The 11,986-nt window shown below is 34.1% G+C and overlaps 3 pseudogenes; 1 reads left to right on the top strand and 2 right to left on the bottom strand.

Annotated features, from left to right (window-relative positions):
* The first annotated feature begins 448 nt into the window (after positions 1 to 448).
* LOC128265237 (cytochrome c oxidase subunit 1-like) lies at positions 449 to 1,942 on the top strand (annotated as a pseudogene).
* A 3,517-nt stretch (positions 1,943 to 5,459) lies between these two features.
* On the bottom strand, positions 5,460 to 6,165 carry LOC128265239 (NADH-ubiquinone oxidoreductase chain 5-like; annotated as a pseudogene).
* A 4,408-nt stretch (positions 6,166 to 10,573) lies between these two features.
* Positions 10,574 to 11,679, bottom strand: LOC128265234 (NADH-ubiquinone oxidoreductase chain 5-like; annotated as a pseudogene).
* Positions 11,680 to 11,986: the final 307 nt, after the last annotated feature.

Genomic DNA, 11,986 nt, shown 5'->3' with positions numbered 1-11,986 from the left:
AAATGACTCGTATTTCAACAATTAACATTATGTAATCAATATTAGCATTAATAATAATATCAACTTTAGTAACATTATTATTTTATTTACGAATTTGTTATTCAGCATTTATACTTAACTATTTTGAAAATAACTGAATTACGGAGATTAAATAGTAATAATACAAATTTATATTTTTTAATAACTTTTTTTCGATTTTGGGATTATTTTTAATTTCTATATTTTTTTGTATATGCTGAGGTTTTAAGTTAATTAAACTAATAGCCTTCAAAGCTGTAAATATAGGGTTATCCTTTAAGCCTTCGTAAAAATTTACCTCCTTCAAAATTGCAGTTTGATATCATTATTGACTATAAAGCCTAAATAATTATAAAATAATATTTGATTAAGAAGAAAAACTCTTATAAATAGATTTACAATCTATTGCCTAAATTTCAGCCACTTAATCAAATCGCGACAATGATTATTTTCTACCAATCATAAAGATATTGGAACTTTATATTTTATTTTAGGAGCTTGAGCTTGGAGCTTGAGCCGGAATAGTAGGAACATCTTTAAGAAGTTTAATTCGAGCTGAATTAGGTCATCCAGGAGCATTAATTGGGGATGACCAAATTAATAATGTAATTGTAACCGAACATGCTTTTATTATAATTTTCTTTATAGTAATACCAATTATAATTGGAGGATTTGGTAATTGATTAGTACATTTAATATTAGGAGCACCAGATATGGCATTACCACGAATAAATAATATAAGATTTTGATTACTACCTCCTGCTCTTTCCTTACTATTAGTGAGAAGAATTGTTGTAAACGGAGCTGGACCAGGATAGACAGTTTACCCTCCTCTTTCTGCTGGAATCGCTCTTGGAGGTTCTTCAGTAGATTTAAAAATTTTTTCTTTACACTTAGCTGGAATTTCTTCTATTTTAGGAGCAGTAAATTTTATTACTACATTAATTAAGTTACGATCAACTGGAATTACATTAGATCGAATAACTTTATTTGTTTGATCAGTAGTAATTACTGCTTTATTACTTCTGTTATCATTACCAGTTTTAGCTGGGGCTATTACTATATTATTAACAGATCGAAATTTAAATACCTCATTTTTTGACCCAGCAGGAGGAGGTGACCCTATTTTATACTAACATTTATTTTGATTTTTCGGTCATCCAGAAGTTTACATTTTAATTTTACCAGGATTTGGAATAATTTCTCATCTATTAGTCAAGAATCAGGTAAAAAGTTATTGTTTGAGCTCATCATATATTCACAGTAGGGATAGATGTTGATACTCAAGCTTATTTTACATCTGCCACTATAATTATTGCTGTACCTACGGGAACTAAAATTTTTAGATGATTTGCAACTTTACATGGAACTCAACTTTCTTACTCACCAGCTATTTTATGGGCTTTAGGATTTGTTTTTTTATTCACAGTTGGAGGATTAACAGGAGTAGTATTAGCTAATTCATCTGTTGATATTATTCTTCATGTTACATATTATGTAGTAGCTCATTTTCATTATGTTTTATCAATAGGAGCAGTATGTGCTATAATAGCAGGATTTATTCATCGATACCCTTTATTTACAGGTTTAACATTAAATACTAAATGATTAAAAAGTCAATTTGTTATTATATTTATTGGAGTAAATTTAACGTTTTTCCCTCAACATTTCTTAGGTCTAGCAGGAATACCCCGACGATACTCTGATTACCCAGATTCTTACACAACTTGAAATGTTGTATCAACAATTGTGTCAACTATTTCATTATTAGAAATTTTATTATTTTTTATATTATTTGAGAAAGTTTAGTTTCACAACGACAAGTAATTTATCCTATTCAATTAAATTCATCTATTGAATGATACCAAAATACTCCTCCTGCTGAACATAGCTATTCTGAATTACCACTTTTAACAAATTAATTTCTAATATGGCAGATAAGTGCAATGGACTTAAGCTCCATATATAAAGTATTTTACTTTTATTAGAAATAATTAATGCCTACATGAGCTAATTAAGGTTTACAAGATAGAGCTTCTCCTTTAATGGAACAATTAAATTTTTTTCCATGATCACGCATTATAAATTTTAGTTATAATTACTGAATTAGTTGGATATTTAATATTTATATAATTTTTTAATAATTATGTAAATCGATTTCTTTTACACGGACAATTAATTGAAATAATTTGAACTATTCTACCAGCAATTATTTTATTATTTATTATTTATTGCCTTACCTTCTATTTACATTTATTAGACGAAATTAACGAACCTTCAGTAACTTTAAAAAGAATTGGTCACCAATGATATTGAAGTTACGAATATTCAGATTTTAGTAATATTGAATTTGATTCATATATAATCCCAACATATGAGTAATCAACAGATGGATTCCGATTATTAGATGTTGATAATCGAATTGTATTGCCAATAAATTCTCAAATTCGAATTTTAGTTACAGCTGCCGATGTAATTCATTCTTGAACAGTTCCAGCTTTAGGTGTAAAGGTAGATGGGACTCCTGGCCGATTAAACCAAACTAATTTTTTTATTAACCGTCCAGGTTTATTTTATGGTCAATGCTCAGAAATTTGTGGAGCTAATCATAGTTTTATACCAATTGTTATTGAAAGTGTACCTGTAAATTATTTTATTAAATGAATTTCTAGAAATAATACTTCATTAAATGACTGAAAGCAAGTACTGGTCTCCTAACCCATTCCATAGTAAATTTGCACTTACTTCTAATGATAGAAAATTAGTTAAAATTATAACATTAGTGTGTCAAACTAAAATTATTAAATTATTAATATTTTTTAATCCCACAAATAGCCCCAATTAGATGATTACTTTTATTTATTCTTTTTTTCTATTACATTTATTTTATTTTGTTCAATTAATTATTATTCTTATATACCATCTTCACCTAAATCTAACGAATTAAAAAATATTAATTTCAATTCAATAAACTGAAAATGATAACAAATTTATTTTCTGTATTACAGCTATTTTTAATCTATCATTAAATTGATTAAGAACATTTTTAGGACTTTTAATAATTCCATCAACTTATTGATTAATACCTTCTCGATATAATATTTTTTGAAATTATATTCTATTAACTCTTCATAAAGAATTTAAAATATTATTAGGACCTTCAGATCATAATGGTTCTACATTTATTTTTATTTATTAATTCTCATTAATTCTATTTAATAATTTTATAAGGTTATTCCCTTATTTTTATTCCTTTATTTTTACTACAACAAGACATTTAACTTTAACAGTATCAATAGCATTACCTTTATGATTATGTTTTATGTTATACGGATGAATTAATCATACACAACATATATTTGCTCATTTAGTACCACAAGGAACACCTTCAGTTCTAATACCTTTTATAGTATGTATTGAAAATATTAGAAATATTATTCGACCTGGAACATTAGCTGTGCGATTAACAGCTAATATAATTGCTGGTCACTTATTATACACTCTTTTAGGAAATACTGGACTTTCTATATCTTATTTATTAGTTTCATTTTTACTAATTGCTCAAATTGCTTTATTAGTTTTAGAATCAGCTGTAGCTATAATTCAATCATATGTATTTTCTGTATTAAGAACTTTATATTCTAGAGAAGTAAATTAATGTCTACACATTCAAATCCTTTTCATTTAGTTGATTATAGCCTATGACCCTTAACTGGTGCTATTGGAGCTGTAACAACTGTATCAAGTATAGTAAAATGATTTCATCAATACGATATTTCATTATTTTGTTTAGGTAATACTATCACTATTTTAACAGTTTATCAGTGATGACGAGATGTTTCACGAGTAGGAACTTATCAAGGATTACATAATTACGTAGTAACTATTGGATTACGATGAGGAATAATTTTATTTATTTTATCAGAAGTTTTATTTTTTGTAATTTTTTTTTTAACTTTTTTTCATAAAAGTTTATCCCTAACAATTGAATTAGGAGCTTCATGATCTCCTTTAGGTATTATTTCATTTAACCCATTTCAAATTCCTTTATTAAATACAGCTATTTTACTAGCATCAGGAGTAACTGTAAATCATTCACAAACTACTCAGGGATTATTTTTCACAGTCTTATTAGGAATTTATTTTACAATTTTACAAACTTACGAATATATTGAAGCTCCTTTTACTATTGCGGATTTAGTTTATGGTTCAACATTTAATATAGCAACAGGATTTTATGGAGTTCATGTATTAATTGGAACAACTTTTTTATTAGTATGTTTATTGCGTCATTAAAATAATCATTTTTCAAAAAATCATCATTTTGGATTTGAAGCAGCTGCATGATATTGACATTTTGTTGATGTAGTTTGATTATTTTTATATATCACAATTTACTGATGATAAATTATTATTATTATCTATATAGTATAAAAGTATATTTGTAGTTAATTATAACATTTGATTTGCATTCAAAAATCAATTGCAGTTAGTTTCGACCTAACCTTAGGTAATTTTTCCCTTATTCTTTAATTGAAGCCAAAAAGAGGCGTATCACTGTTAATGATATATTTTTTTTTTTGGTTTTAATTTAATTTTTATTTACAATCTGTCTAATGACAATAAGTAAATTGTATCACTAATATTTACATAACAGGAATAGCAGATTTCCAGTGAAACCTGCTATTAACTTAATTTCTCGTTTACTTAAATTTACCTATCAGGGAGATCAAGAATGTGGAATCTTTTGAGTCTTTTGAATGTTAATCTATTGTCTACTAGAATTATTTACATGATTGAGAAGTCTGTCTGTATATTTCTTACTATATTTTTTTATCTCCTCTTTTACAGTTGGAATATTTAGATCTTTATGAATATTTGCATTGGTTACATAATATGGAGCGTTAACAATTTGTCGCAAGGTTTTTGATTGGTAGCGCTGAAGTATTTCAATATTTGAATTGCTAGCTGTTCCCCAGAGTTGGATAGCGTAGGTCCAAACAGGCTTCAAAATGGCTTTTGTAGAGAAGAATTTAGTTTTCCAAAGTGGCTGTTGATTTTCTACCTAGTAACCAGGACATTTTCAGTGTTTTCAGTTTGAGTTGTTGTCTTTTCGCTTTTATGTGGTGTTTCCATGTTAGTCTGCGGTCGAGGTGCATGCCAAGATACTTCACACAGGAGTCTTGTGGAGTTAATGATATAACTGGGAATTTAACCATAATTAAGGAAGTATGTTGGTCAAGTAAAAGCTGCAAACTTTTTTCTCTTAATGGTTAAATTCCATTTATACATATATTTATATAGTTTAAATAAAACCTTACATGTTCATTGTAATAATAAAATATGTTTATTTTTATAAATTATTAAAATTTACTATATTCAAAGATTAATTAATCTCCATAACATCTTCAGTGTCATACTCTAAATATAAGCTATTTGAATATAAAAATAGTAAAAAATTAAATAAAATTAAAATTCAAAATACAAATAACATAAAATAAATTTTTAAACTATTATTATGTATTAAAAATAAATTTTTAGAATAAGTCATTAATTTATAATATAAATGTTGACCTCAAAAATATTTAGATCAACCTTGATCAAAACTTTTAACAATTAATTGACCTTAATTTAAAGGATAAAAAATTATTCCATAAGTTCCAATATAAGGTATAAATCATATTGAACCTAAAACACTGAAAAATTATAATTTAATAAAGATTTATTTAATGAATATAAATTTGTTATAGAAATTAAATAACAAAATAAATCACAAAAATAAAAACAAATATAGTTAATAGTTTTATAAATAAAGGTAAACAAATTATATAAGGAATAGGAAAAATTAATCAATTTACTATTCTACCCCCAATAATTCTTATTATTAATAAACCTATTATACCTGGTAATATAATTCAACTTTCATCATTTAATATATTTAAACTACCACAATTTAAATCCCCAACTATAGAATAATATACTAAAGAAAAGAATAACTTACAGTTAAACCGGTAGAAAAAAATATAAAAAAAATGAAAGTATATTAATGTATATAACAATTTCTAAAATTATATCCTTAGAATAAAATCCAGCTAAAAATGGTATCCCACATAAAGCTATATTAGAAACATTAAAACAAGTAGAAGTTATTATTATTATTAGTATCGGGGTGTTTAGTGTACCGCGACCTGTAAGATCTATTGTACCCCCATTCAGAGCCTACAGCTCAGATATCAACCCACTTCCTCGAATAAAGTCGAGGAGTTTTAGTGGGTTGATTCTTCCTAGGAGCTCAGGTGTAAGAGTTTTGGTTCCTAAGATTTTACATCTTATACTTGCTAAAGCCGGACAGTCTGCGATGATGTGTTTAGAGGTTTCGTCCTCTATGTCGCAGAATCTGCAAGTTCTACTGCTGGTTATTCCCATCTTACCTAGGTGACTTTTCAGTCTACAGTGCCCGGTTAGTAATCCGGTAACGATCCTAAGTAAATTTTTCCCTAGTTGAATAAGTTCCTTGAACCTCTTCTTGTTGTAGTTATTTATTTGAGTTTTAGCTTGCCTTAGGCCTGGGGTATTCCTCCAGTGTTCTTGTCTCATGGCGCCTTCCTCTTTCCTAAGGTATTCTTTTATAGTGTGCCTCCCTATGCCACAGTAGGGCTCTGGTCCTATCAGGAGCTGTTCGGCTCCTAGTTTTGCCATTTTATCGGCATTCATTTCCGGATATATCCTTATGTCCCGGAATCCATCTGAGGACCAGCCTGTTTCGGCTGCCCAATATATTTAGCTTACTCTTCACCTCTAGGACTAGCTTCGAGGTGGTTTTGTTACTATGTAAAGCAGTAATTGCTGCTCGGCTGTCCGAAAGGATCGATATGTCCTTTTCCTTGTATCGACCCTGTATGTTGAGCTCTGCACAACGTCCAATGGCACATACCTCAGCCTGGAATATGCTGGTATATTGGCCAAGGGATTCGTGATATTTTATGCGAGGCCCTACCACTCCAAGGCCCGTGCCTTGTTGTGTCAGGGATCCATCTGTGTACCATGCAATGGTGTGTTTAGCCATCGGGTGCACTTCAGACAATGTGGTCCAATCTTTCTTATTGCCTAGGTGTGGTGTGAAGTTCTGCTCGAAGATTAGTTCGGCTGTCATTTCATCCCTAGGGTGGAGTATTAGGGGCACCTCACCTAACATATTAGTCGCATCCCTGTTATTTAGAATGCAACCAATACATGTGCCCTTAGTGCTTATTCTCAGGAGTGTAGCTTTGCGTTGAATTTCAATAACACAGTGGAGTGGTGTTAGCTCCATCAGAATTACTAAGGCAGTTGTAGGACAGGTCCTCATTGCAGGCAAGTCTTTGCAGCTTTCCTAGCTGGTTTTGCATGCTGGTGAGCTTAGCTCGTTTACCCCATGCAAGTGCTCCGTAAGTGAGGATTGGTCTCACGATCATTAAGTATAGCCATCGTAATATCTGAGGCCTGGTTCCCCAGGATTTCCCAGCAATTTTTCGACAGGTATAGAGTGCTCTGTAACACTTTTCAAATGTATTTTGGACATGGGAAGCGAAGTTCAGCTTACTATCCAAGGTGATTCCTAGATATTTAACCTCTCGGCGAGTTTCTATAGGAGTTCCTAGCAGTGAGATTTGTCTTATTCTCTGTAGTTTGTACTTCCTTGTGAAGGGAACGATGACTGTCTTAGCAGGATATAAGTTGAGTCCAACCTCCCTGCACCAGTCTAGTGTTATCTTTAGACCGAGTTGGACGATGTCGCAGAGTGTCGCTTCAAATTTGCCCCTGGCGATTATCACGATGTCATCGGCGTATCCCTGACATTGGATTCCTTTTCCAGTCTGCTGAGAAGCTCATCTACTAGCAGACTCCATAGCAAAGGGGACAGTACTCCTCCTTGCGGGCAGCCTCTGCTGGTTGCAATTGTCACTCTATCCGAACCCAGTGTACATGTTGCTTGCATGGATTCAAGCAGGTTGCCAATCCATTTGCTCGTAGTAGCATCTATGTTCCTTCTGGACAGGACAGCTCGAACTGCATCATGTGATGTGTTTTTGAAGGCTCCCTCTATGTCTAGAAAGGCACAGATAGCTATTTCTTTGCTGTCAATTGCCCCTTCTAGGGTGCGGCATAGTTGATAAAGTGCAGTGTCTGTTGAACGACCCGCTCTGTATGCATGCTGTGTGTTTTGCAGCGGACAGTCTCTGAGAGCTGTTCTTCTGATATTGTAGTCTACCAGTTTTTCCAACGTTTTAAGACAAAACAAAGTTCAGCTTCCCGATCTTGGGGCTGAAGACCACCCTAGCGCTTCACCATGCAGTTGGGATGTACCCAAGGGTTAGGCTGCTCACCATTAGTCTTCTTAGGCGGGTTAGGAGTAGTTCCTGCCCCTGCTGTAAGAAAGCTGGAGAGATCATGTCTAATCCCGGTGATTTAAATGGTTGGAAGGTTCCAATTGCCCATTTGAGTTTCTCGGACGTAACTATAGACTTGGCTGCTGCCCAGTCACTAGCTACTATCCTAGGGGTTCTATGTTGATCACGCCTTATGTTTCCCGTAGTGGGAGTACTCCCCGGGAAATGCGTGTCAAATAGCAATTCTTATTTCTCCCGATCCGTGGAGGTGAAGGTGTTATTCCCTTTACTATCCGTTGCACTTTTAGCCATTGCTTTGTGCATTCTCGCGCATTCGTTGACGTTACTTATTGCCTCACAGAAGTTCCTTTTGTTTTTCCGTTTGGCTTTCCTGATCTCTTTGCTGTAGAGCGTCAGGCTTCGCCTGTATAGTTCCCAGTTCCTATCAGTTTTTGGTTTGTTGAAGAGCTTCCGAGTGGTTACTCGTAGTCGTTCAAGACTAGCATTCCACCATGGTGCGTCTGTCCCGCTTCTGTCTGCCTAGAGGACAACTGTTTTCAAAGGCATTCACTATTTCGTGACCTGGGTTGTCTACCGCTCTATCTAATTCCAAGGGATGTCTAGGGTATCCTGACGGTTCGTTGGAAAGATTGAGCTCTAGAGTTGACCTGAATTTGTCCCAGTTTGTTTTTCTGGGGTTTCTTTTAGGGTTAGATCTTTTTGTATTGAAGGCTACCTCAAACAAAATTGTCCTGTGGTCGGACATGGATTCTCCTGGTGACACATGCCAGTTCCTAGTGTGGGGTTTAAATGAATTGGTTGCTTGAGTTATGTCTAGCACCTCTTCCCGTACCCTAGTAACAAATGTCGGCCTGGCGCCGACATTACAGATCTCTAGGTTATTGTTTAAAATAAATTCTAGTAATTGATCACCTCTGTTGTTGACATCCGTGCTGCCCCAGATCACATGATGCGCGTTGGCATCACATCCTATGATGAGGGGGATCTTGTTTGTGGTGGTCCACGAGCCCGGGTATTCCTGGCGGTGGACAGGCCTCCTCCCCGGCAAAGTAGGCGGAGGCCACTGCTAGTTTCGGTGAAGCTCCTGTGCCGTTGATGGTTACGGCGACGCAGTCTCTGCTCATGAACTCTGAAAAGATACTATAATTGATATCTTTCCTTATAACGATGCATGATCTGGGAGGTAATCCTCCTGGATCGCATATTACCTTAGTGTCTTTCGTGTACAGGCCTTTTATGCCATGGTGCCACCATGGCTCCTGTACAAGGGCTAGCCCGAGGTGTTGGGAGGTCAATATCCTCGCCAAGACAGCAGATGCTGCTTTGGCCCGATGGATGCTTACCTGGGCTAGCCGACTGCTGTTTGTTGCAGCCATCACTCCGAGGTGCTCCGTGATGTCTGGTGAAGAGAGACAGCAAGTCTCTCCACCACCGTTTATCACAGCTTCCTCGCAGCTGTCGTCCAGGAGGAGCTCCTGGGCCAGCTCTTGGGATGACATAGGGTGTCCATCCCCTTGGTCGTCCCCAATGTCCATGCTGGTGATGGATTGTCCATCCTGCTCCCCACTCTGCAACTTCGGCTCCACGTTCAGTGGTTCGAGGGTATCCTCGACAGCCTTACAGATGCCGTCATTGGGCGTCTCTTCCGGAGCTTTCTTAGTCTTTTTCAGACCGCTCACGGTGACGTGGCCAAACCGGAAGTTGAGCTTGTGGTCACGCTCCACTATCTCATCCCTTCCGGTCTGGTCCATCCCTTAACCCACTCAGCTGAGCCTTCATCCAGGCAGTCGATAATCAGGTAACCCACCCTGAAGTGGATTCCCCTGAACACGACCGGACCGCTCCACGCTGACGTGAGCATCTCGTTCATGACCGACTCCTGGAGCCCGGATAGTTCCTCTGCGGTCAGGCTGGCCGCCGGAAATCCCTCCTGGAGTATGGCCACCCTGATGAGCGTAGCTCTCTTGGCAGCCTCCGCGTATGTCGGACGGGGTCCGATGACCGGGGGAGCCGAGCTAGAGGGTCGTCCTCCAGCGGTTGTCGGCATCTGGTTTTGGTGGGGCTGAGAAGGTATCTTCCTGGCCTGCACCTTTGCCTTTTCTGCCGCTGCTGCTGCTGTGCTAGGCCCCTCTTGGGGGTGTCCGTTGGTGGTGTGCGGCTGATGTTCAGCCGTTTGCCAGCCGGTGCTGCCTATCAGACGTGAGAGGTGGGGAGTGCTGGCAGGGTAGCTCCTACTGGCACACCACGCTCCCTGGCTGGGAATGACTGCGGCGCAGGTCTTCTCGCCTGGGCTGCTGGTAGAAGTTAAACGTATATGAATTCTTAATCCTCTTATTAAACGAATATCTTGTGAATTATTTATATTATGAATAATAGCTCCAGCACATACAAATAATAAATGAAAAATGGATAATTTATAAAAACATATAGATTAAATTCTTATTATTAACCCTAATTGACTTTAAGTTGATAAAGCAATAATTTTTTTTAAGTCGAATTCAAAATTAGCTCCTAAACCTGCTATAAATATTGTTAAACCAGATAATAATAATAAAAGTTGTCCTAATCAAGAAGTTCTTAAAATGATATTAAATAGAATTAATAAATAAACTCCAGCTGTTACTTAAATAGAAGAATGAACTAAAGCTGAATGAATGAAAGCAGGTAATCAAGATGAAAAAGGAGTTTGAGCTCTTTTAGTTATAGCAGCCAATATAACTAATCTCCCAATTATTAATATTTCAAATTAACTTTGTATAACTTCTAAATAAAAAACATAATTTCATCTCCCATAATTTAATATTCAAGCAATAGCTAAAAGAAGAGCTACATCCCCAATACGATTAGAAAGAGCACTTAATATACCAGCATTATGAGATTTAATATTTTGAAAATAAATTACTAAACAATAAGATACTTACCCTAACCCATCTCTTCCTAATAAAATTCTAATTAAATTAGGTATAATAATTAATAATATTATTGATAAAACAAATTTTAATACTAATCGATTAAAATTTTCATCTGCTCTTATATATTCTTTTCTATAAAAAATTACTAAAGAAGCAAATATTAAAACAAAAGATATAAATAATAATCTTATTCAATCAAATAAAAAAGTTATAACAACTCTTATTGAATTTAAAGAAATAACTACTCATTCAATAAAAAAAATTATATTATTTAACAAAAAATATAAACTTAATAAAAAAAAAAAAGATAAACTAATAGAAATTAAATTAATAAATCTAATTCTACAAATTGATAAATATTTCACGATCTAAAATAAATTTTTTCATATCACTAACACAACAAATTAGTATTTTTTTTAACTATTTAAATATTATAATTATAAAATACATGATTCTCTTTTTAAAAATAATAAATTTAAAGGTAATCAATGTAATAATATTAATAAATATTCTCGAATTTTCCCTCCTTTAAAAGAATAAACTCCTGAATTCCTAATTTACCATGTTGACTAAAAGAATATAGATAAAGAGTATAAGCTGCTCGAAAAAATTATAAAAAAGATAATATAATTATAGAAATTCATGATCAAGATACAATTCTATTTA

The sequence above is a fragment of the Drosophila gunungcola genome, unplaced genomic scaffold (assembly GCF_025200985.1).
Source record: "Drosophila gunungcola strain Sukarami unplaced genomic scaffold, Dgunungcola_SK_2 000104F, whole genome shotgun sequence".
Lineage (NCBI taxonomy): Eukaryota > Metazoa > Arthropoda > Insecta > Diptera > Drosophilidae > Drosophila > Drosophila gunungcola.
The sequence above is the reverse complement of the archived record's forward strand: the minus strand, read 5'-3'. Positions and strand labels throughout refer to the sequence as shown.